At 45.9% G+C, this 25,614-nt stretch overlaps 10 non-coding genes and 1 pseudogene across 10 annotated transcripts; all 11 read right to left on the bottom strand.

Moving 5' to 3' along the window:
* Nucleotides 1-975: 975 nt before the first annotated feature.
* Nucleotides 976-1,158, bottom strand: LOC141197890 (U2 spliceosomal RNA). Its single transcript, XR_012269912.1, has one exon. It is a non-coding gene; the product is annotated as a U2 spliceosomal RNA (small nuclear RNA).
* Nucleotides 1,159-7,359: 6,201 nt separating this feature from the next.
* On the bottom strand, nucleotides 7,360-7,550 carry LOC141198334 (U2 spliceosomal RNA). The gene has a single exon (XR_012270286.1). It is a non-coding gene; the product is annotated as a U2 spliceosomal RNA (small nuclear RNA).
* Nucleotides 7,551-8,665: 1,115 nt separating this feature from the next.
* On the bottom strand, nucleotides 8,666-8,856 carry LOC141198333 (U2 spliceosomal RNA). Its single transcript, XR_012270285.1, has one exon. It is a non-coding gene; the product is annotated as a U2 spliceosomal RNA (small nuclear RNA).
* Nucleotides 8,857-9,971: 1,115 nt separating this feature from the next.
* Nucleotides 9,972-10,162, bottom strand: LOC141198332 (U2 spliceosomal RNA). The gene has a single exon (XR_012270284.1). It is a non-coding gene; the product is annotated as a U2 spliceosomal RNA (small nuclear RNA).
* Nucleotides 10,163-11,274: 1,112 nt separating this feature from the next.
* On the bottom strand, nucleotides 11,275-11,465 carry LOC141198331 (U2 spliceosomal RNA). Its single transcript, XR_012270283.1, has one exon. It is a non-coding gene; the product is annotated as a U2 spliceosomal RNA (small nuclear RNA).
* Nucleotides 11,466-12,580: 1,115 nt separating this feature from the next.
* On the bottom strand, nucleotides 12,581-12,771 carry LOC141198329 (U2 spliceosomal RNA). Its single transcript, XR_012270281.1, has one exon. It is a non-coding gene; the product is annotated as a U2 spliceosomal RNA (small nuclear RNA).
* Nucleotides 12,772-13,886: 1,115 nt separating this feature from the next.
* Nucleotides 13,887-14,077, bottom strand: LOC141198328 (U2 spliceosomal RNA). The gene has a single exon (XR_012270280.1). It is a non-coding gene; the product is annotated as a U2 spliceosomal RNA (small nuclear RNA).
* Nucleotides 14,078-15,192: 1,115 nt separating this feature from the next.
* LOC141198327 (U2 spliceosomal RNA) lies at nucleotides 15,193-15,383 on the bottom strand. The gene has a single exon (XR_012270279.1). It is a non-coding gene; the product is annotated as a U2 spliceosomal RNA (small nuclear RNA).
* A 1,115-nt stretch (nucleotides 15,384-16,498) lies between these two features.
* Nucleotides 16,499-16,689, bottom strand: LOC141198469 (U2 spliceosomal RNA). The gene has a single exon (XR_012270419.1). It is a non-coding gene; the product is annotated as a U2 spliceosomal RNA (small nuclear RNA).
* Nucleotides 16,690-17,804: 1,115 nt separating this feature from the next.
* On the bottom strand, nucleotides 17,805-17,995 carry LOC141198468 (U2 spliceosomal RNA). The gene has a single exon (XR_012270418.1). It is a non-coding gene; the product is annotated as a U2 spliceosomal RNA (small nuclear RNA).
* A 1,115-nt stretch (nucleotides 17,996-19,110) lies between these two features.
* LOC141197935 (U2 spliceosomal RNA) lies at nucleotides 19,111-19,327 on the bottom strand (annotated as a pseudogene).
* Nucleotides 19,328-25,614: the final 6,287 nt, after the last annotated feature.

Genomic DNA, 25,614 nt, shown 5'->3' with positions numbered 1-25,614 from the left:
TGCTGCAATCCACGCGTTTTAGATCTGCATAACTCCACCTCTTTAAACACAGCACCTTCACCCCCTGCTGTTCCCACCCGCCTCAACACCGTTGGAAGGGAGGAGAACCAATTAAGGCGGGGGGTGGGGTGGAACGAGCAGCTGTCTACCCTTAGCAGGAGGGCTCCTGATTACATACCTCTCCTGCTGCTGCTGCTGCTGGCTGTCCAGCAGCAGACTGAAGGTGGCTGCTGCTGTGCACAGGTATATAAAGGCTCAGAGCCTATTATGACACGCGCAGCCAGCGTTCCATTGCCACATTCCATCTACTCGCAGGCAGGATACCTGGCTGGCTGAATGTCACTGAGAAGCTCACAGAGACCGCCATAAGCAACAGTTTAACAGAATGCCACAGACTAATCAACCAAACTTTTTGGGTTGGGTTCTCTTTTATAGTCTGCAGGCATTAAATGAAAGAAGTCAGTGTTCCAGCAGAAGGAGACAACGTTTCAGAAAAGGCATTGTAGCAAACCAAAAAAGAAATTTTAAGCGCAGCAGAGTAACCAGCGCACATACCTGTTAGCTCAGGTGAGTTTAAAAGGCTGCTGTTGATAACAAGGGCATTTGCTAAATAGATGGTGTGTGTGCAACAATATACTGAAAGGTCAATTATATTGTGCAGCTTATCTCACCACCTGTAGTTATTTAGGTGAAAGCTCCAAAATGCTTGCCTAATATGTCTGTTTATCCAAAAGGAAGTAAAAAGGGAGAGCTAGAAAGATAGCATTGCATCACATTACATGGCAATGCAATGCACAGTTGCTGAAGTTGAACCAAAATGAGCTTGTAATCTGGCTTCTGCAACTTTGAACATGAAAAATCCAATGAGGAGAAGAAAAGCAAAGCCAAAGAGTCCATCCCCAAATCCGACAAACAAGCAAAATGAACAAAAAACATTGAATTCAATTCTTTCTGATTTTAGAAACTGCATTAAAGAAGGGGTGCACCGGTCCTGGAGATACTGCAATACCAGGTCAATGCGTGGAGTGGACAGAGCAAGCTCTTTTTCCATCTCCCTGTTCTAAAAATCCATTTAATATATGGTCCCCAGATAGGGGACGTATCAGATATTAAACTGATAAGAACAGATAAGGTTTCAACATAAATTTATTCAGATATAAAAAAGTACAAAAACACATTATTCTTATTTACAGCGTTAATAGAGCTCTTTCCACAGATATTATTAGTACAAAATAGTATTCCACATGTAAAAGCACCATCTTCTATTCGCTTCGTGTTTACCCACATCTTTGACATCTTTCAAATAATAAATATACATTTCGCTAAAAACCATTCTAATACAATCATTGATGGAAATACAGTCACGTTTGAACAACAAAATATTCCTCACTTTCCACATAGCACTTTTTGCACAATTTATTATACACCAGCATATTTTGGTTTGATGTAAAGTTGGGCAATTAAAAAGTCCGTATAAAACATATTCGTGACAAAAGTCTTTCAGACCACAAACCCATTTCAAAAGCACCCCCAGTCTCCGCCAAAGTTCTTGCGCATAAAAACAGTTCCAAAACAGATGTAAAACCGTCTCATCACTTCCACACGAGTCTCTAGGACATTTTGCCCGCGCCGCCAGGCCTCTCCTGTGCTGAAAGTCTCTAGTTGGGAGGCACTGGTGGACGGACATCCAGGCAAGGTCTTTATGAATATTTGCGAGAAACTTTCCAAACACATTCCTCCAGACTCGCTTGGATCTGCTCCAGGAAAAGTTGATTACTTCAGATACTCTTTCTTCCCTTCTCAGATGAGTTATCAATTTCCTTCGGTCTTGAAGAATATCAGTATCCAAGTCTCTTAATTTATAATTTCTACATACTTTCTCTAAGATGATAAGATGCTTTGGGGGACATAATAAAACAGGCGAAGATAAGGATGGCCGTAGCCATCTCTTAAAAACATAACCACAAGTATATTTTAAAAACAGACTAAAAACACTGTTAGAATTAAGAAGCTTAAAACAGAAACAGAAGAAATTTATATACAAAAACATGCTCAAATCCGGGACATCCTTTCCACCATTTTGATGCCTTTTATACATTTCTGTGCGTTTTACTTTTTCCATCTTCGAGCCCCAAATAAATATAAACATGCAGCGAGTCAGCTTTTTGAGCATTAAGTCGGAGGGAGGGTACACAATTGCAACATATAACATCATTGGCAATAATACAGACTTAATAATTAGAACTTTCCCTTCGATTGACAAACTACGCAAATTCCAAAAGGATAGTTTCTTCACCATTTTCTCCTGGACCTCCCCCCAACTCACAACCCCGTCATTTTCTTTATTAAAAGTAATGCCCAAAATTTTAACTTTATCACACTTCATTTTGACTGCTGGTAGGTCCACTGTATCCCAGGAACCAATTGTCAAACACTCAGTTTTATTAAAATTCAACTTAAAACCTGAAGCCTGACTAAAAAAACTGGTACACCTCACCACCCTCCGGAGGGAAGCAGGATCCGTGCAGATGGCAGTAACATCGTCCATATACCCGAAGACTTTAATTTGGGCCCCCCCTCCACCCGGAACAGGGACCCCACGGATCACTTTATCTTTCCTAATTTGGCATAATAAAGGCTCCATAGCACAAATAAACAGGATCGGGGACAAAGGGCAGCCCTGCTTCACTCCGGATTCCAGCGGTATTTCACCTGTTAAGAAGCCATTAACAGAGATTTGACAATATGAATCTTTATACAAAATCTTAATTAGAGACATGATAAAATCCGGGATCGCCATCTTCTTTAAAACACTAAAAAGATACTTGTGCGATACCCTGTCGAACGCCTTCTCAAAGTCCAGCGCCAACAGGGCTAAATTCTGACCACGATCCCTAGTATACCATATTGCATCTCTTATGACATTTAACACCTCCGCAATACTCCTTCCCGGTACACCACAAACTTGTTCTGGTTGTATCAACTTATCAATTATCATTTTAAGCCGGCATGCAATAAATTTGGCTAATACTTTATAATCCATGTTGAGGAGGGTGATAGGCCTCCAATTTGCAAGGTCCTCACGAGCCCCTTTCTTTTTAAAGATCAAGGACACTATTCCCCTCCTCCATCCCTTGGGCAACCGTTTACACTTAAAAACCTCCTTAAAAAGTGCTAAAAGATCATCCTTTAAAATATCCCAGAAAGTCAGATAAAATTCGACGGGGAGACCGTCTGCTCCCGGAGCTTTGCCCTTTGAAAAACTTTTAAAAATGTTAAAAAGTTCCTCTAAGCTAAAATCCCGTATTAAAAACTCCTGATCTGACTGATTCAACTTAAAATCTAGGACATTAAGAGCATCTTGTAAAAAGGAATCATCCACACTTTTCTCACTAAAAAGGAATCGGTAAAAATCAAAAGCCACGTTCTTCATGCCCTGTATAGTGGATTCTTCACCTAAACAAGTAATCGCATCTTTCCTCTCCATTGCTTTTTTAAAAAAGAAGCGTGTACATTTTTCATCTTCTTCTAACTGCTTTACCTTTGAATTAAAAATAACCTCTCTCCCCTTCTGCTCCAAAAGTGTATGTATTTCTGCTTTTAGGCTGACAATGTCTTCCTCCACCTCCAACCCAATCTCTTTAAATTTATAAAGTGTCTGCAGCCTAGTATTTAGATTTGAGAAAAATTGTTTTTTCTGTCTTGATTTCTTCCTCCCTGCCGTGATAAAAAAAAGCCTAATTTTATTTTTAATCTTTTCCCACCAAGACAACATTTTTATATAAGGAGGCCTATGTTGTCTCCATTCCTGGTAGGCTGTACAAAAATCCGACCTTATCTGAGGATCCTCCAGCAGATGTGTCCCCAAACGCCACAGTCCTTTGTTTATTCTCTGCTCTCCTTGGTATTCTAACTGTAATTTTAACATTTTGTGATCGGAAAATAAATTAGACATTAGATCAAACATCACCGGCTTAAAATCCACAGATAAAAACATAAAATCGATCCTAGAGGCCACTCCCCGACCGGACCATGTAAATCCAGGGTCCGTCGGTGAAAGAGACCTCCAGGCATCGCATAGCTTAAAATCAGTTTGAAAATTTTTTAGCAGAAAACATGACTTATCCAACTTACGGAGAGGGTCCCCTCCTACTCGTTGTTCGCCGACACTAAGGCAGTTGAAATCCCCACCTATCAGGAGGGGAGAAGACCCAACACAAAATACAGGCAAAATTTCAAACAATTGGATGCGCTCTTGCTTGTCGGGAGGAGCATACACATTAATTATGCGAAAACTAAAATTATTAATATGCAAATGTACTAACATTGCCCTGCCTGGTGTAATCTCTGTAACAGAGGAAAACACGATGTTATTACCACGACAGAGCAAACCCACTCCAGCAGACCTATTCACATTTGAGCCGGACCACACTGACGGTCCCGACTTCCAATCCTTTTTAAGCTCGTCATAATTAATTGAGTGTTGTAGTCCACATTCCTGCAATAAACACACATCAAAGTCTAAAGTCTCTAAATATTGAAAAAGAGCAGCCCTGCGAACAGGGCTCTTTAAAGATCTCACATTCAGTGAGAGGCATTTTATGGACGGCATTAAAGTCAAGGTGGGAGGGAGTCATCCAGAATCATCTTGACCTGTTCAGGACTATGATCCAACAGTGCCTCCAAGATCCCTGACTCCGGGGAAAAGGAAATGTTCATTGGATCCGAGGCAGTGACCGGGTATCCAGCTCCTGCTCCCTGCAGCCACAAATCACCGACACCCAAGGAAACATCCGGTGAATCCGGACAGACATCCGCACGCATCTTTTTCCCGCTGGGTTCAGGTAGGTCACTAGTGCAATCTTCTCCCACTACTGCCTCATGGTCTCTCTTCTCGAGGTCGTCACCTAGGGAAAAACACACTGCGTCCTGCTGGCTCGACACTTGAATAGCATCTGGGGCCTTCGCAGCAGGGCCCACCAGTGCCAACATACTGGGGGCACCCTGCTCCAGCACACCAGAAACACACACATCTTCAGGGGCCATCGACACAGAGACACCCTCCCGAACAGAAGAGCATCCCTGCTCCGGTCCCTGGACGGACCGCCCATAGTCCCCTTTTTGCGGGGGCTTCTTCTTTGCCACCTCCACTACAGAGGGGCCAGTAGAGCTTAGCTCAGTCCTGTCAAGGGGATCCTCCCCGACGGACACTGAGGGGCGAGCTAGAGATTGTCTTCGCCAGGGACCCCCAGTTGCCTCTGCATATGTCCGTACCTTGGTTCTCTGGGGGCAACTCCGGAATACATGTCCATCCTCCCCGCACAGATTACACTGTTTCTTGTGAGGACAGTCTTTCGTCAAGTGTCCATACTGGCTGCAATTATTACAACGGGCAGCCCTCCTCTCCTGGCAAGCGTCTTGGGTATGCCCCATTGTGCCACAATTCCTACAATACAAGGGCATACCTTGATAGAAGAGGTATCCTCGGCTCTTCCCGATTGTGAAGGTGGAGGGAGGGTGCTGTGTTCCTCCGACTCCCGTTGGATCCTTCTTTAATCGTGCCAGGAACCTCCGCTTCCCACACCAAAAATTAACTGCATTTTTAATTTTTCCTAAAAAGGACACGTCATCGCAATAGCGACGCAAGAAAGTCAAAATATCCAGCACTTCCACAAAAGGGTTAGGGAAGTGAACCACAATCTGGACTTCTTCATAAACAAATAATAAGGAAAAAATCAAACCTTCCATTTCGTCCATGTGGCTATTTTCGTTCACTTTCTGGACCAGTTGTTGGCAGCACCCTTGACTCCTAAAAGTGATGGTGTAGGTACCTTTCGATTCGTTGTCCTGGAAGCAGAAGATGTCCTCTCTACTAAATCCCAGAAGTCCAAGAAGGATGATGTTGCAAACATACTGGATGTTTTTCTCACAGCGAAACTTCTCCAAAACGTCAATTCGCACTGTATTTCTCATCCGGGGTTCACCCGATGCATATGACAGCACAGCCGGCATCTCTTCCAAAAAAAGTACGCCAACTACGGAAAGAAAAAAAAGGCATATGCCTTTTTAGGGGATCACTTCCCGTTGCTCCCGGACTAAGCCTCTCTCCCTATAGCAGCAGGGGGGTGAAGTCCCTCCGAAGAGGAACGATCCCCCCAGGCCGAGAGAGAGGGTACCGGAAGCACCCAGATAGACAACAACCAAACAGACAAGCTGTAAGATCGAAGCCAAAAGGCCGAGAAGCGATAACCAGAATTGGTTTCAAACTACGGAGCCACCCAAGGATCCTGAAAAGTCCATTTGTGGAGATGAGCTCCTGGACTCCCGTTAAGAAGACATGTTGTCAACCTCTAGATCCCTTATATGCCTGCACTTTTCGGCTTGCTGCTGCTGCAATCCACGCGTTTTAGATCTGCATAACTCCACCTCTTTAAACACAGCACCTTCACCCCCTGCTGTTCCCACCCGCCTCAACACCGTTGGAAGGGAGGAGAACCAATTAAGGCGGGGGGTGGGGTGGAACGAGCAGCTGTCTACCCTTAGCAGGAGGGCTCCTGATTACATACCTCTCCTGCTGCTGCTGCTGGCTGTCCAGCAGCAGACTGAAGGTGGCTGCTGCTGTGCACAGGTATATAAAGGCTCAGAGCCTATTATGACACGCGCAGCCAGCGTTCCATTGCCACATTCCATCTACTGCAGGCAGGATACCTGGCTGGCTGAATGTCGCTGAGAAGCTCACAGAGACCGCCATAAGCAACAGTTTAACAGAATGCCACAGACTAATCAACCAAACTTTTTGGGTTGGGTTCTCTTTTATAGTCTGCAGGCATTAAATGAAAGAAGTCAGTGTTCCAGCAGAAGGAGACAACGTTTCAGAAAAGGCATTGTAGCAAACCAAAAAAGAAATTTTAAGCGCAGCAGAGTAACCAGCGCACATACCTGTTAGCTCAGGTGAGTTTAAAAGGCTGCTGTTGATAACAAGGGCATTTGCTAAATAGATGGTGTGTGTGCAACAATATACTGAAAGGTCAATTATATTGTGCAGCTTATCTCACCACCTGTAGTTATTTAGGTGAAAGCTCCAAAATGCTTGCCTAATATGTCTGTTTATCCAAAAGGAAGTAAAAAGGGAGAGCTAGAAAGATAGCATTGCATCACATTACATGGCAATGCAATGCACAGTTGCTGAAGTTGAACCAAAATGAGCTTGTAATCTGGCTTCTGCAACTTTGAACATGAAAAATCCAATGAGGAGAAGAAAAGCAAAGCCAAAGAGTCCATCCCCAAATCCGACAAACAAGCAAAATGAACAAAAAACATTGAATTCAATTCTTTCTGATTTTAGAAACTGCATTAAAGAAGGGGTGCACCGGTCCTGGAGATACTGCAATACCAGGTCAATGCGTGGAGTGGACAGAGCAAGCTCTTTTTCCATCTCCCTGTTCTAAAAATCCATTTAATATATGGTCCCCAGATAGGGGACGTATCAGATATTAAACTGATAAGAACAGATACTACACTTGATCTTAGCCAAAAGGCCGAGAAGCGATAACCAGAATTGGTTTCAAACTACGGAGCCACCCAAGGATCCTGAAAAGTCCATTTGTGGAGATGAGCTCCTGGACTCCCGTTAAGAAGACATGTTGTCAACCTCTAGATCCCTTACATGCCTGCACTTTTCGGCTTGCTGCTGCTGCAATCCACGCGTTTTAGATCTGCATAACTCCACCTCTTTAAACACAGCACCTTCACCCCCTGCTGTTCCCACCCGCCTCAACACCGTTGGAAGGGAGGAGAACCAATTAAGGCGGGGGGTGGGGTGGAACGAGCAGCTGTCTACCCTTAGCAGGAGGGCTCCTGATTACATACCTCTCCTGCTGCTGCTGCTGCTGGCTGTCCAGCAGCAGACTGAAGGTGGCTGCTGCTGTGCACAGGTATATAAAGGCTCAGAGCCTATTATGACACGCGCAGCCAGCGTTCCATTGCCACATTCCATCTACTGCAGGCAGGATACCTGGCTGGCTGAATGTCGCTGAGAAGCTCACAGAGACCGCCATAAGCAACAGTTTAACAGAATGCCACAGACTAATCAACCAAACTTTTTGGGTTGGGTTCTCTTTTATAGTCTGCAGGCATTAAATGAAAGAAGTCAGTGTTCCAGCAGAAGGAGACAACGTTTCAGAAAAGGCATTGTAGCAAACCAAAAAAGAAATTTTAAGCGCAGCAGAGTAACCAGCGCACATACCTGTTAGCTCAGGTGAGTTTAAAAGGCTGCTGTTGATAACAAGGGCATTTGCTAAATAGATGGTGTGTGTGCAACAATATACTGAAAGGTCAATTATATTGTGCAGCTTATCTCACCACCTGTAGTTATTTAGGTGAAAGCTCCAAAATGCTTGCCTAATATGTCTGTTTATCCAAAAGGAAGTAAAAAGGGAGAGCTAGAAAGATAGCATTGCATCACATTACATGGCAATGCAATGCACAGTTGCTGAAGTTGAACCAAAATGAGCTTGTAATCTGGCTTCTGCAACTTTGAACATGAAAAATCCAATGAGGAGAAGAAAAGCAAAGCCAAAGAGTCCATCCCCAAATCCGACAAACAAGCAAAATGAACAAAAAACATTGAATTCAATTCTTTCTGATTTTAGAAACTGCATTAAAGAAGGGGTGCACCGGTCCTGGAGATACTGCAATACCAGGTCAATGCGTGGAGTGGACAGAGCAAGCTCTTTTTCCATCTCCCTGTTCTAAAAATCCATTTAATATATGGTCCCCAGATAGGGGACGTATCAGATATTAAACTGATAAGAACAGATACTACACTTGATCTTAGCCAAAAGGCCGAGAAGCGATAACCAGAATTGGTTTCAAACTACGGAGCCACCCAAGGATCCTGAAAAGTCCATTTGTGGAGATGAGCTCCTGGACTCCCGTTAAGAAGACATGTTGTCAACCTCTAGATCCCTTACATGCCTGCACTTTTCGGCTTGCTGCTGCTGCAATCCACGCGTTTTAGATCTGCATAACTCCACCTCTTTAAACACAGCACCTTCACCCCCTGCTGTTCCCACCCGCCTCAACACCGTTGGAAGGGAGGAGAACCAATTAAGGCGGGGGGTGGGGTGGAACGAGCAGCTGTCTACCCTTAGCAGGAGGGCTCCTGATTACATACCTCTCCTGCTGCTGCTGCTGCTGGCTGTCCAGCAGCAGACTGAAGGTGGCTGCTGCTGTGCACAGGTATATAAAGGCTCAGAGCCTATTATGACACGCGCAGCCAGCGTTCCATTGCCACATTCCATCTACTGCAGGCAGGATACCTGGCTGGCTGAATGTCGCTGAGAAGCTCACAGAGACCGCCATAAGCAACAGTTTAACAGAATGCCACAGACTAATCAACCAAACTTTTTGGGTTGGGTTCTCTTTTATAGTCTGCAGGCATTAAATGAAAGAAGTCAGTGTTCCAGCAGAAGGAGACAACGTTTCAGAAAAGGCATTGTAGCAAACCAAAAAAGAAATTTTAAGCGCAGCAGAGTAACCTGCGCACATACCTGTTAGCTCAGGTGAGTTTAAAAGGCTGCTGTTGATAACAAGGGCATTTGCTAAATAGATGGTGTGTGTGCAACAATATACTGAAAGGTCAATTATATTGTGCAGCTTATCTCACCACCTGTAGTTATTTAGGTGAAAGCTCCAAAATGCTTGCCTAATATGTCTGTTTATCCAAAAGGAAGTAAAAAGGGAGAGCTAGAAAGATAGCATTGCATCACATTACATGGCAATGCAATGCACAGTTGCTGAAGTTGAACCAAAATGAGCTTGTAATCTGGCTTCTGCAACTTTGAACATGAAAAATCCAATGAGGAGAAGAAAAGCAAAGCCAAAGAGTCCATCCCCAAATCCGACAAACAAGCAAAATGAACAAAAAACATTGAATTCAATTCTTTCTGATTTTAGAAACTGCATTAAAGAAGGGGTGCACCGGTCCTGGAGATACTGCAATACCAGGTCAATGCGTGGAGTGGACAGAGCAAGCTCTTTTTCCATCTCCCTGTTCTAAAAATCCATTTAATATATGGTCCCCAGATAGGGGACGTATCAGATATTAAACTGATAAGAACAGATACTACACTTGATCTTAGCCAAAAGGCCGAGAAGCGATAACCAGAATTGGTTTCAAACTACGGAGCCACCCAAGGATCCTGAAAAGTCCATTTGTGGAGATGAGCTCCTGGACTCCCGTTAAGAAGACATGTTGTCAACCTCTAGATCCCTTACATGCCTGCACTTTTCGGCTTGCTGCTGCTGCAATCCACGCGTTTTAGATCTGCATAACTCCACCTCTTTAAACACAGCACCTTCACCCCCTGCTGTTCCCACCCGCCTCAACACCGTTGGAAGGGAGGAGAACCAATTAAGGCGGGGGGTGGGGTGGAACGAGCAGCTGTCTACCCTTAGCAGGAGGGCTCCTGATTACATACCTCTCCTGCTGCTGCTGCTGGCTGTCCAGCAGCAGACTGAAGGTGGCTGCTGCTGTGCACAGGTATATAAAGGCTCAGAGCCTATTATGACACGCGCAGCCAGCGTTCCATTGCCACATTCCATCTACTGCAGGCAGGATACCTGGCTGGCTGAATGTCGCTGAGAAGCTCACAGAGACCGCCATAAGCAACAGTTTAACAGAATGCCACAGACTAATCAACCAAACTTTTTGGGTTGGGTTCTCTTTTATAGTCTGCAGGCATTAAATGAAAAAAGTCAGTGTTCCAGCAGAAGGAGACAACGTTTCAGAAAAGGCATTGTAGCAAACCAAAAAAGAAATTTTAAGCGCAGCAGAGTAACCAGCGCACATACCTGTTAGCTCAGGTGAGTTTAAAAGGCTGCTGTTGATAACAAGGGCATTTGCTAAATAGATGGTGTGTGTGCAACAATATACTGAAAGGTCAATTATATTGTGCAGCTTATCTCACCACCTGTAGTTATTTAGGTGAAAGCTCCAAAATGCTTGCCTAATATGTCTGTTTATCCAAAAGGAAGTAAAAAGGGAGAGCTAGAAAGATAGCATTGCATCACATTACATGGCAATGCAATGCACAGTTGCTGAAGTTGAACCAAAATGAGCTTGTAATCTGGCTTCTGCAACTTTGAACATGAAAAATCCAATGAGGAGAAGAAAAGCAAAGCCAAAGAGTCCATCCCCAAATCCGACAAACAAGCAAAATGAACAAAAAACATTGAATTCAATTCTTTCTGATTTTAGAAACTGCATTAAAGAAGGGGTGCACCGGTCCTGGAGATACTGCAATACCAGGTCAATGCGTGGAGTGGACAGAGCAAGCTCTTTTTCCATCTCCCTGTTCTAAAAATCCATTTAATATATGGTCCCCAGATAGGGGACGTATCAGATATTAAACTGATAAGAACAGATACTACACTTGATCTTAGCCAAAAGGCCGAGAAGCGATAACCAGAATTGGTTTCAAACTACGGAGCCACCCAAGGATCCTGAAAAGTCCATTTGTGGAGATGAGCTCCTGGACTCCCGTTAAGAAGACATGTTGTCAACCTCTAGATCCCTTACATGCCTGCACTTTTCGGCTTGCTGCTGCTGCAATCCACGCGTTTTAAATCTGCATAACTCCACCTCTTTAAACACAGCACCTTCACCCCCTGCTGTTCCCACCCGCCTCAACACCGTTGGAAGGGAGGAGAACCAATTAAGGCGGGGGGTGGGGTGGAACGAGCAGCTGTCTACCCTTAGCAGGAGGGCTCCTGATTACATACCTCTCCTGCTGCTGCTGCTGCTGGCTGTCCAGCAGCAGACTGAAGGTGGCTGCTGCTGTGCACAGGTATATAAAGGCTCAGAGCCTATTATGACACGCGCAGCCAGCGTTCCATTGCCACATTCCATCTACTGCAGGCAGGATACCTGGCTGGCTGAATGTCGCTGAGAAGCTCACAGAGACCGCCATAAGCAACAGTTTAACAGAATGCCACAGACTAATCAACCAAACTTTTTGGGTTGGGTTCTCTTTTATAGTCTGCAGGCATTAAATGAAAGAAGTCAGTGTTCCAGCAGAAGGAGACAACGTTTCAGAAAAGGCATTGTAGCAAACCAAAAAAGAAATTTTAAGCGCAGCAGAGTAACCAGCGCACATACCTGTTAGCTCAGGTGAGTTTAAAAGGCTGCTGTTGATAACAAGGGCATTTGCTAAATAGATGGTGTGTGTGCAACAATATACTGAAAGGTCAATTATATTGTGCAGCTTATCTCACCACCTGTAGTTATTTAGGTGAAAGCTCCAAAATGCTTGCCTAATATGTCTGTTTATCCAAAAGGAAGTAAAAAGGGAGAGCTAGAAAGATAGCATTGCATCACATTACATGGCAATGCAATGCACAGTTGCTGAAGTTGAACCAAAATGAGCTTGTAATCTGGCTTCTGCAACTTTGAACATGAAAAATCCAATGAGGAGAAGAAAAGCAAAGCCAAAGAGTCCATCCCCAAATCCGACAAACAAGCAAAATGAACAAAAAACATTGAATTCAATTCTTTCTGATTTTAGAAACTGCATTAAAGAAGGGGTGCACCGGTCCTGGAGATACTGCAATACCAGGTCAATGCGTGGAGTGGACAGAGCAAGCTCTTTTTCCATCTCCCTGTTCTAAAAATCCATTTAATATATGGTCCCCAGATAGGGGACGTATCAGATATTAAACTGATAAGAACAGATACTACACTTGATCTTAGCCAAAAGGCCGAGAAGCGATAACCAGAATTGGTTTCAAACTACGGAGCCACCCAAGGATCCTGAAAAGTCCATTTGTGGAGATGAGCTCCTGGACTCCCGTTAAGAAGACATGTTGTCAACCTCTAGATCCCTTACATGCCTGCACTTTTCGGCTTGCTGCTGCTGCAATCCACGCGTTTTAGATCTGCATAACTCCACCTCTTTAAACACAGCACCTTCACCCCCTGCTGTTCCCACCCGCCTCAACACCGTTGGAAGGGAGGAGAACCAATTAAGGCGGGGGGTGGGGTGGAACGAGCAGCTGTCTACCCTTAGCAGGAGGGCTCCTGATTACATACCTCTCCTGCTGCTGCTGCTGCTGGCTGTCCAGCAGCAGACTGAAGGTGGCTGCTGCTGTGCACAGGTATATAAAGGCTCAGAGCCTATTATGACACGCGCAGCCAGCGTTCCATTGCCGCATTCCATCTACTGCAGGCAGGATACCTGGCTGGCTGAATGTCGCTGAGAAGCTCACAGAGACCGCCATAAGCAACAGTTTAACAGAATGCCACAGACTAATCAACCAAACTTTTTGGGTTGGGTTCTCTTTTATAGTCTGCAGGCATTAAATGAAAGAAGTCAGTGTTCCAGCAGAAGGAGACAACGTTTCAGAAAAGGCATTGTAGCAAACCAAAAAAGAAATTTTAAGCGCAGCAGAGTAACCAGCGCACATACCTGTTAGCTCAGGTGAGTTTAAAAGGCTGCTGTTGATAACAAGGGCATTTGCTAAATAGATGGTGTGTGTGCAACAATATACTGAAAGGTCAATTATATTGTGCAGCTTATCTCACCACCTGTAGTTATTTAGGTGAAAGCTCCAAAATGCTTGCCTAATATGTCTGTTTATCCAAAAGGAAGTAAAAAGGGAGAGCTAGAAAGATAGCATTGCATCACATTACATGGCAATGCAATGCACAGTTGCTGAAGTTGAACCAAAATGAGCTTGTAATCTGGCTTCTGCAACTTTGAACATGAAAAATCCAATGAGGAGAAGAAAAGCAAAGCCAAAGAGTCCATCCCCAAATCCGACAAACAAGCAAAATGAACAAAAAACATTGAATTCAATTCTTTCTGATTTTAGAAACTGCATTAAAGAAGGGGTGCACCGGTCCTGGAGATACTGCAATACCAGGTCAATGCGTGGAGTGGACAGAGCAAGCTCTTTTTCCATCTCCCTGTTCTAAAAATCCATTTAATATATGGTCCCCAGATAGGGGACGTATCAGATATTAAACTGATAAGAACAGATACTACACTTGATCTTAGCCAAAAGGCCGAGAAGCGATAACCAGAATTGGTTTCAAACTACGGAGCCACCCAAGGATCCTGAAAAGTCCATTTGTGGAGATGAGCTCCTGGACTCCCGTTAAGAAGACATGTTGTCAACCTCTAGATCCCTTACATGCCTGCACTTTTCGGCTTGCTGCTGCTGCAATCCACGCGTTTTAGATCTGCATAACTCCACCTCTTTAAACACAGCACCTTCACCCCCTGCTGTTCCCACCCGCCTCAACACCGTTGGAAGGGAGGAGAACCAATTAAGGCGGGGGGTGGGGTGGAACGAGCAGCTGTCTACCCTTAGCAGGAGGGCTCCTGATTACATACCTCTCCTGCTGCTGCTGCTGCTGGCTGTCCAGCAGCAGACTGAAGGTGGCTGCTGCTGTGCACAGGTATATAAAGGCTCAGAGCCTATTATGACACGCGCAGCCAGCGTTCCATTGCCACATTCCATCTACTGCAGGCAGGATACCTGGCTGGCTGAATGTCGCTGAGAAGCTCACAGAGACCGCCATAAGCAACAGTTTAACAGAATGCCACAGACTAATCAACCAAACTTTTTGGGTTGGGTTCTCTTTTATAGTCTGCAGGCATTAAATGAAAGAAGTCAGTGTTCCAGCAGAAGGAGACAACGTTTCAGAAAAGGCATTGTAGCAAACCAAAAAAGAAATTTTAAGCGCAGCAGAGTAACCAGCGCACATACCTGTTAGCTCAGGTGAGTTTAAAAGGCTGCTGTTGATAACAAGGGCATTTGCTAAATAGATGGTGTGTGTGCAACAATATACTGAAAGGTCAATTATATTGTGCAGCTTATCTCACCACCTGTAGTTATTTAGGTGAAAGCTCTAAAATGCTTGCCTAATATGTCTGTTTATCCAAAAGGAAGTAAAAAGGGAGAGCTAGAAAGATAGCATTGCATCACATTACATGGCAATGCAATGCACAGTTGCTGAAGTTGAACCAAAATGAGCTTGTAATCTGGCTTCTGCAACTTTGAACATGAAAAATCCAATGAGGAGAAGAAAAGCAAAGCCAAAGAGTCCATCCCCAAATCCGACAAACAAGCAAAATGAACAAAAAACATTGAATTCAATTCTTTCTGATTTTAGAAACTGCATTAAAGAAGGGGTGCACCGGTCCTGGAGATACTGCAATACCAGGTCAATGCGTGGAGTGGACAGAGCAAGCTCTTTTTCCATCTCCCTGTTCTAAAAATCCATTTAATATATGGTCCCCAGATAGGGGACGTATCAGATATTAAACTGATAAGAACAGATACTACACTTGATCTTAGCCAAAAGGCCGAGAAGCGATAACCAGAATTGGTTTCAAACTACGGAGCCACCCAAGGATCCTGAAAAGTCCATTTGTGGAGATGAGCTCCTGGACTCCCGTTAAGAAGACATGTTGTCAACCTCTAGATCCCTTACATGCCTGCACTTTTCGGCTTGCTGCTGCTGCAATTCACGCGTTTTAGATCTGCATAACTCCACCTCTTTAAACACAGCACCTTCACCCCCTGCTGTTCCCACCCGCCTCAACACCGTTGGAAGGGAGGAGAACCAATTAAGGCGGGGGGTGGGGTGGAACGAGCAGCTGTCTACCCTTAGCAGGAGGGCTCCTGATTACATACCTCTCCTGCTGCTGCTGCTGCTGGCTGTCCAGCAGCAGACTGAAGGTGGCTGCTGCTGTGCACAGGTATATAAAGGCTCAGAGCCTATTATGACACGCGCAGCCAGCGTTCCATTGCCACATTCCATCTACTGCAGGCAGGATACCTGGCTGGCTGAATGTCGCTGAGAAGCTCACAGAGACCGCCATAAGCAACAGTTTAACAGAATGCCACAGACTAATCAACCAAACTTTTTGGGTTGGGTTCTCTTTTATAGTCTGCAGGCATTAAATGAAAGAAGTCAGTGTTCCAGCAGAAGGAGACAACGTTTCAGAAAAGGCATTGTAGCAAACCAAAAAAGAAATTTTAAGCGCAGCAGAGTAACCAGCGCACATACCTGTTAGCTCAGGTGAGTTTAAAAGGCTGCTGTTGATAACAAGGGCATTTGCTAAATAGATGGTGTGTGTGCAACAATATACTGAAAGGTCAATTATATTGTGCAGCTTATCTCACCACCTGTAGTTATTTAGGTGAAAGCTCCAAAATGCTTGCCTAATATGTCTGTTTATCCAAAAGGAAGTAAAAAGGGAGAGCTAGAAAGATAGCATTGCATCACATTACATGGCAATGCAATGCACAGTTGCTGAAGTTGAACCAAAATGAGCTTGTAATCTGGCTTCTGCAACTTTGAACATGAAAAATCCAATGAGGAGAAGAAAAGCAAAGCCAAAGAGTCCATCCCCAAATCCGACAAACAAGCAAAATGAACAAAAAACATTGAAATCAATTCTTTCTGATTTTAGAAACTGGATTAAAGAAGGGGTGCACCGGTCCTGGAGATACTGCAATACCAGGTCAATGCGTGGAGTGGACAGAGCAAGCTCGTTTTCCATCTCCCTGTTCTAAAAATCCATTTAATATATGGTCCCCAGATAGGGGACGTATCAGATATTAAACTGATAAGAACAGATACTACACTTGATCTTAGCCAAAAGGCCGAGAAGCGATAACCAGAATTGGTTTCAAACTACGGAGCCACCCAAGGATCCTGAAAAGTCCATTTGTGGAGATGAGCTCCTGGACTCCCGTTAAGAAGACATGTTGTCAACCTCTAGATCCCTTACATGCCTGCACTTTTCGGCTTGCTGCTGCTGCAATCCACGTGTTTTAGATCTGCATAACTCCACCTCTTTAAACACAGCACCTTCACCCCCTGCTGTTCCCACCCGCCTCAACACCGTTGGAAGGGAGGAGAACCAATTAAGGCGGGGGGTGGGGTGGAACGAGCAGCTGTCTACCCTTAGCAGGAGGGCTCCTGATTACATACCTCTCCTGCTGCTGCTGCTGCTGGCTGTCCAGCAGCAGACTGAAGGTGGCTGCTGCTGTGCACAGGTATATAAAGGCCCAGAGCCTATTATGACACGCGCAGCCAGCGTTCCATTGCCACATTCCATCTACTGCAGGCAGGATACCTGGCTGGCTGAATGTCGCTGAGAAGCTCACAGAGACCGCCATAAGCAACAGTTTAACAGAATGCCACAGACTAATCAACCAAACTTTTTGGGTTGGGTTCTCTTTTATAGTCTGCAGGCATTAAATGAAAGAAGTCAGTGTTCCAGCAGAAGGAGACAACGTTTCAGAAAAGGCATTGTAGCAAACCAAAAAAGAAATTTTAAGCGCAGCAGAGTAACCAGCGCACATACCTGTTAGCTCAGGTGAGTTTAAAAGGCTGCTGTTGATAACAAGGGCATTTGCTAAATAGATGGTGTGTGTGCAACAATATACTGAAAGGTCAATTATATTGTGCAGCTTATCTCACCACCTGTAGTTATTTAGGTGAAAGCTCCAAAATGCTTGCCTAATATGTCTGTTTATCCAAAAGGAAGTAAAAAGGGAGAGCTAGAAAGATAGCATTGCATCACATTACATGGCAATGCAATGCACAGTTGCTGAAGTTGAACCAAAATGAGCTTGTAATCTGGCTTCTGCAACTTTGAACATGAAAAATCCAATGAGGAGAAGAAAAGCAAAGCCAAAGAGTCCATCCCCAAATCCGACAAACAAGCAAAATGAACAAAAAACATTGAATTCAATTCTTTCTGATTTTAGAAACTGCATTAAAGAAGGGGTGCACCGGTCCTGGAGATACTGCAATACCAGGTCAATGCGTGGAGTGGACAGAGCAAGCTCGTTTTCCATCTCCCTGTTCTAAAAATCCATTTAATATATGGTCCCCAGATAGGGGACGTATCAGATATTAAACTGATAAGAACAGATACTACACTTGATCTTAGCCAAAAGGCCGAGAAGCGATAACCAGAATTGGTTTCAAACTACGGAGCCACCCAAGGATCATGAAAAGTCCATTTGTGGAGATGAGCTCCTGGACTCCCGTTAAGAAGACATGTTGTCAACCTCTAGATCCCTTACATGCCTGCACTTTTCGGCTTGCTGCTGCTGCAATCCACGCGTTTTAGATCTGCATAACTCCACCTCTTTAAACACAGCACCTTCACCCCCTGCTGTTCCCACCCGCCTCAACACCGTTGGAAGGGAGGAGAACCAATTAAGGCGGGGGGTGGGGTGGAACGAGCAGCTGTCTACCCTTAGCAGGAGGGCTCCTGATTACATACCTCTCCTGCTGCTGCTGCTGCTGGCTGTCCAGCAGCAGACTGAAGGTGGCTGCTGCTGTGCACAGGTATATAAAGGCTCAGAGCCTATTATGACACGCGCAGCCAGCGTTCCATTGCCACATTCCATCTACTGCAGGCAGGATACCTGGCTGGCTGAATGTCGCTGAGAAGCTCACAGAGACCGCCATAAGCAACAGTTTAACAGAATGCCACAGACTAATCAACCAAACTTTTTGGGTTGGGTTCTCTTTTATAGTCTGCAGGCATTAAATGAAAGAAGTCAGTGTTCCAGCAGAAGGAGACAACGTTTCAGAAAAGGCATTGTAGCAAACCAAAAAAGAAATTTTAAGCGCAGCAGAGTAACCAGCGCACATACCTGTTAGCTCAGGTGAGTTTAAAAGGCTGCTGTTGATAACAAGGGCATTTGCTAAATAGATGGTGTGTGTGCAACAATATACTGAAAGGTCAATTATATTGTGCAGCTTATCTCACCACCTGTAGTTATTTAGGTGAAAGCTCCAATATGCTTGCCTAATATGTCTGTTTATCCAAAAGGAAGTAAAAAGGGAGAGCTAGAAAGATAGCATTACATCACATTACATGGCAATGCAATGCACAGTTGCTGAAGTTGAACCAAAATGAGCTTGTAATCTGGCTTCTGCAACTTTGAACATGAAAAATCCAATGAGGAGAAGAAAAGCAAAGCCAAAGAGTCCATCCCAAAATCCGACAAACAAGCAAAATGAACAAAAAACATTGAATTCAATTCTTTCTGATTTTAGAAACTGCATTAAAGAAGGGGTGCACCGGTCCTGGAGATACTGCAATACCAGGTCAATGCGTGGAGTGGACAGAGCAAGCTCTTTTTCCATCTCCCTGTTCTAAAAATCCATTTAATATATGGTCCCCAGATAGGGGACGTATCAGATATTAAACTGATAAGAACAGATTTTTTTTTTTTTTTTATTTTTTTTTTTAAAACCACTCAGGTTTAGATATAAGCAAACAGTTAACCAGACTTCGTCATAAGTTATACTGCCACTTCATAAGCATCATTGTGGTTTCTTTATTAAAGTATTATTCAACAAAAATACAAACAAGTAATCCTATGCCAGAGACATTTCCAGAAAAAATATCAACGGTATTTAACCATATCCTGCCACTTAAGGTATTTCCACACACCTTCAGAATCTGTTCCACCACCACCACCTTCTCTTGTATCCCACAAATAGATTACATATAGTCTTGCTAAGATCAACCTAATACAATCATTTACTGTTAAATTTACTCTTTTAAACACACACAAATTTCTCACATCCCACAAGCTCTCCTGCACACACACCATAATAAACCACATCATCCTTTCTAGGCCACGACGACTAGCACCAAAACCAAACATAGCCACTCTCCAATCAATAAACTTCACACCAGCAACCCCTTTACACAGTCCACCCACACCTTTCCACACATCATACGCAAAATTACAATCCCACATAAGGTGCCTCACCGTCTCATTCGCTCCACAACCATCCCTTGGACATACTGCAGATCTTATGAGATCTCTTTTCTTCTGAAAATCCCTCACTGGCAAAATATTATGAAGGCCCATCCATACTATATCTCGCTGTCTATTCGACACACCTTGAATGCTTAACTTCTTCCATACCCGCGCAACTTCCATAGAACGCAATCCCACCACATTACTCTCACACTCATTCACACACATCTTCCCCATCACCTTCTTAACCAACATAAAGTCTTTCATTGCAACTGCTAACAAATCATTCTTCCTCACAAACTTCTCAATCAAACCATACCACTCAGGACACTTAAAAGCAACAGGCACATTCTTATCACGCTTCACCCAATTCAGACCATACAGCATCCATCCAGCCAAATACTTACACATAAATGCCCCTTTATTATTCTTCCCAATCAAAATGACCGTAGTCTTAATAAAATGCAATGTTAGAAACACTTCAATATTCGGAAACTTTAGTCCCCCATACAAATATTGCTTAAACAAAATCTCTCTCTTAAGTCTTTCCATCCTACTGCCCCAAAAAAACACAAAAATTAGTTTCTCCACTTTTTTAATTTTCCTATAGGGCACTGGAAAAATACAAGAAACATAAAGCAAAATAGGGAGAATAACAGCCTTAATAATAAGAACCTTCCCTACCAAAGACAAAGAACGTAACTTCCAAAAATTCATCTTCCGCACAATCCGCTCACCACATTCATCCCAACTCTCATAACCTTTCAAATCATCATTAAAAAAAACTCCCAACACTTTAATTGCACCATCCACACCAGCCACACCATCCATCTTAATCCTATTCTCATCAAAACATTTAAACATGCATTTGTTCCAATTCACACGAAACGCTGACGCGCCACAAAATAAATTCAACAACAATTTTACTCTCTCCATAGAGGCCACACTCTCACTCACCACTACTACATCATCCATATATCCTAAGACTTTCACAGTCATTCCACCACTCCCTGGCATTAACAAACCACGCACCACTTTCTCTTTCCGAATCATACACAGCAGTGGCTCAATCACACACACAAATAATACCGGTGACATGGGACAACCTTGCCTCACACCAGACCTAATACACACTTTCTCACTCAAAAACCCATTCACCAGAAATTCACTCATCACCTCCCCATACAATCCTCTCACGGCACGCACAAATTTCTCCGGAAAACCCATTCTACGCAAAACCTCAAATAGAAACACATGAGACACGCGATCAAACGCCTTTTCAAAGTCAACAGCCATCACCATACACTTCTGCTTTCTTACTTTACAATCCCACAACACATCTCTTAAAAGACACAGATTATCCGTCATACATCTACCAGGCACTGCACACACTTGATCTTTACCAATCACATCAGCTACAACTGTGGCACCCCAGGGGTCTGGTTTTCCACAGTAATGTAATGTTATGTCTGAGAGCAGGTGGGAGGTCCTTTGGTCAGGGATCCTGTGCATGCCACACCTCCTGCCCAGTCTTGGGAGGGGAAGAACTTCCCCTGTAAAAACCCGGGGCTGAGGCAGGGAGAGTCAGACAAGGAGAGTGGAGAAGAGAAGCAGCATAGGAAACAGCAGAGTTACAAGGAGTCAGGGGCTGGCAGCTGCAGAGCTCGCCCTGACTAAGAAGATTCTTTACCGGACCCGGAGTCCGAGGCTGTGGGGACTAACTCCTACCCAGCAGCAGAATCCGTCAGGCAGGGGATTTCAGGTCCTCTGGCCCAGAAGCCCGAAGGCACGGTCACACGCGTGGGACCAGCACCGCCATCGTGGAGCGGAAGCCATTAGAAGGCCCCGAGTCACCGGCCATACGGGTGAGCACCACACGGTACACTCAGGGACGTGGGCTACTTACATCAGCTTCTAGCAAGGTAGCCAGAAGAGTACAGTCAGTTTGGGAGGCCTACAACTACGCCTGGCTAGGGGAGATCCCATCTGCTCAAAGACTGACCAGGCCCCGTTTGCTAGCAAGTACTCCGGGAGGGTCTGTTGTTGTTACCAGTAAAGACCCTGAACTACACCGTACCGTCTCTGAGTGGTTCCTGCTACCCCCATCATCCACGTCGGCTGCCCTGAGGCCATACCCCTCCCGTTGGGGGTTATACTATCACGCTGCACAATCCTACCACCGGCCTCAGCGGTCTGCCCTGCAGCAGCAGCTTCCTGGCTGCACTCAACGGGTGGCGTAGTCATCAACTATTTACTACTAATAGACTGCCGTCTAGTTTGACTCCCTGGGCACAGACCGGGTCACCGCCACGAGACTACAACCCTCCACTGATCCGGCTCCGGGTAGGCTCCCGCGTGCGCAACGCAGCGCGACACAGGCCCAGGGGCGCGTCAACTTTGGCGTAGTCGGCAGGATTTCATGCCCGCAACCACCGGGTACTGCGTGCCTGAAAAGCAAAGACTGTTCAAACTTACCAGTGGTGAAGGTTTCCCGCCATCCGGCGCCATCTTCTACCTTCTTCCCGCCATCCGCAAAGGTTTCCCGCCATCCGGCGCCATCTTCGACCTTCTTCCCGCCATCCGTGGAGTTTTCCCGCCATTGGACGCCATCTTGAGGACGCCGCGCGGGAAGAAGAGGGGCGTGGACTCCGAAAGCGCGCGAGAACTGAAGCCCCGCCTCACGTCCGGACGTTGCGTAAGGTCCTGGAAGGAGCCCAGCAGACGCCGACGTCACAGGAGCGCGACGGAAGGTCCTCAACCCTGACGATCCACTGCGGAGCCGCGGCCTACGGAAGAGGGTCATCGCAAGGTAGGCCACGGTCCACTAGGGGGGAGGAAGATGTCGGATACGGAGGAGAGCTTCACTGCCTCAACCCCCGCCAGCGCTACCGCTGCTGCAGTTATGCCCTTCACCATGCCCTATATCCCGGGAGCAGCTTGGCTACCCCAGTACTCAGGGGAGTCACATACCCTGCATGACTTTAGAGAAAAGCTGGATAGCCTCTTCCAGGTGTACCCCCTCACAGAAGAACAAAAAGTGAGCATCCTGGTGGCCCAACTAACCGGGGCAGCCAAAAGGGAAGTAAAATCCTGGCCACCTGGGAGGAAGACTGTCGCAGGGATACTAACCCGGCTGAAGGACACCTTTGATACCCGCACCTCAGCCGAGATTAAGCTTAGATTCTACGGGTGCAAGCAGCGAGCGCATGAGAGTATAAGGGACTATGCACTAAACCTACAAGAGGCCCTGAGGGCCATAAAGCAGACCGACCCTGATGGGGTGGGAAACGAGGACAGGCTATTGACTGAACAATTTATAGAGGGTTTATATTGCAATGCCCACCGAACCCAGTTGCGGGCAATGGCCTTACAGGATCCCCATCTGGACTTTGCACAGTTCAAGGATAGAGCTATCCGGGTGCTCCGAGAACCAGCACCGGGTGGCGTTGTTACCCACAGGCGCCCAGCTATCACTTACCACCAGGAGGCGGCGCCCTTGTCGGCAGGGCCTGTGGGAGCTGATGCGCAGGCTTTGGACAATGACCCGGCTCCAGACCTACACCATCAGGTCCAAGAGCTAGCTAAGAGCGTTGCTGCGCTAACCCGAACTGTGCAGTCTTTACAGGTTTCCACCCCAGGGAAGATCCAGCTGGCATCCGGACCGGAGGACATCCCGTGGCGTCGACCAAGGAGGATCCCACCGGCCAGAGGAAGACCCAGTGACCGATACAGCGAGGACGGACGACCCATCTGCCGCCGCTGCAATCAACCCGGACATATGGAAAGGTACTGTTCTTTAAACGGGCACAACCTGGGGTAGAGGGCCAACCCCCAGGAAAAAGATCACCAGGCCCATCGAACTGGCGCGACAGATATGTGGGAGGACGTCCAGTCTTGCCTGTGGTACTGGATGGCATTCCCATGAGTGCCCTACTGGATACCGGGTCACAGGTCACCACCATCCCGTACGTGCTCTTCAAGCAGTACTGGAATGACTCGGATATTACCCGCTACCCTGACTACGACTTGAGTATCATCGCCAGCAATGGCCAGCCCGTGCCACAGATCGGATTTAAAGAGGTGACCCTCAAAATCGGTAGAGTCGAACTGGCCGCACAGGGACTGATCATTGTAGATATTGATAAACATGAGAGTCACCCAAAAATAACTCTAGGAACTAACGTAATTGAAAATTGTCTTGCAGAGGTGATTTTCCTTTTACAGCAGGTTGCCAAGAACGCCAGCTCCGGCGAGCAGCGGGTGCTCCAGAAAGAGATCCGGGCACTGATGCAACGGCAACAAGTGGAACTCTCCGGCGGTGAGATTGGTAGCGTAAGAATGTGTGACCCTTTTCCTATTGCCATGCCCCCAAAAAGTGAAATGATGATTTGGTGCCGGGCAGCTATTGGTCTGAGAGGTAGAGATTACCAGGCAATGGTAGAACCAGTTTACTCAGACAGTAGGCCCACCATTTTGACAGCACGGGGGGTGGTCAATGTACGCCATGGGAGGGTGCCCATTCGCATAATAAATATCGGGAAGAGGGAAGTGTACCTGCCCCGGTATGCCACGCTAGCCAAATTATATACCACTAATCAAAATTCTATACAATCTGTGGAACCCTTGCCTCCATCTCACCCGGAGGAAGGTAACGGCTCTAAGAAAGACATGGAGGACTGGTGTCAGCAACTACATTTGGGTACTGATTCCACTCCCTCACATCAGAAACAAGGAGTCTATCGGGTGGTTCAAGAGTATGAGAGAGTGTTTAGTAAACACCCGTTAGACTTCGGGCGAGTCAAGGGGGTAGAACACCGCATCCCCACGGGAGATCATCCTCCCATAAAAGAGAGGTATCGACCCGTACCCCCTGCACATTACCAACACGCCAAGGGGATGTTTAGAGACATGAAGGAGGCTGGGGTAATCCGGGATAGCTGTAGCCCCTGGGCAGCCCCACTAGTTTTAGTCAAAAAGAAAGACAACACCATGAGGATGTGTGTAGATTACCGGAAAATCAACCATATCACACACAAGGATGCGTACCCCTTACCAAGGATAGAGGAGTCATTGGCTGCTTTAAGATCTGCTAACTTCTTCTCTACCTTGGATCTCACTAGCGGGTACTGGCAGGTTCCTGTAGCAGAGGCGGACCGGGAGAAGACCGCATTCACCACCCCGATGGGACTTAGCGAGTTCACCTGCATGCCGTTCGGACTCTGCAACGCCCCAGGAACCTTCCAACGATTAATGGAGTGCTGTCTGGGCCACAGAAACTTCGAGACGGTCCTGTTGTACCTGGATGATGTCATCGTATACTCCAAAACTTATGAGGACCACCTGAAACACCTGGCGGAGGTGTTCGAAGCTCTGGCGAGTTACGGCCTAAAGGTGAAACCCTCCAAGTGTCACCTCCTGAAACCAAAGGTGCAATACCTGGGACACGTGGTGAGCGCTGACGGAGTGGCTCCCGACCCCGATAAGATCACCGCAATTAAGGGATGGCCAAGCCCCTCCAGCGTAAAAGAAGTGCGGCAGTTCCTAGGGTTGGTAGGCTACTACCGAAGGTTTATTCCCGGTTTCACCAAAAAGGCAGCGCCTATGCAGGACCTCCTGATAGGCCAGTCCCGAAAGGCCAAGAACCAGAAGCCGCCCTTCAAATGGGAAGAGCTAGAAGAAGAGTCCTTCCGCCAGCTGAAGATGGCCCTCACGGGGGATGAAATCTTGGCGTACCCGGACTATAGCCAGCCCTTCATCCTCTACACCGACGCCAGTAACATCGGGCTAGGAGCCGTACTGTCC

The sequence above is a fragment of the Phyllobates terribilis genome, unplaced genomic scaffold (genome assembly GCF_046119375.1).
Source record: "Phyllobates terribilis strain yellow unplaced genomic scaffold, ASM4611937v1 Scaffold_94__1_contigs__length_6153435, whole genome shotgun sequence".
NCBI lineage: Eukaryota > Metazoa > Chordata > Amphibia > Anura > Dendrobatidae > Phyllobates > Phyllobates terribilis.
The sequence above is the reverse complement of the archived record's forward strand: the minus strand, read 5'-3'. Positions and strand labels throughout refer to the sequence as shown.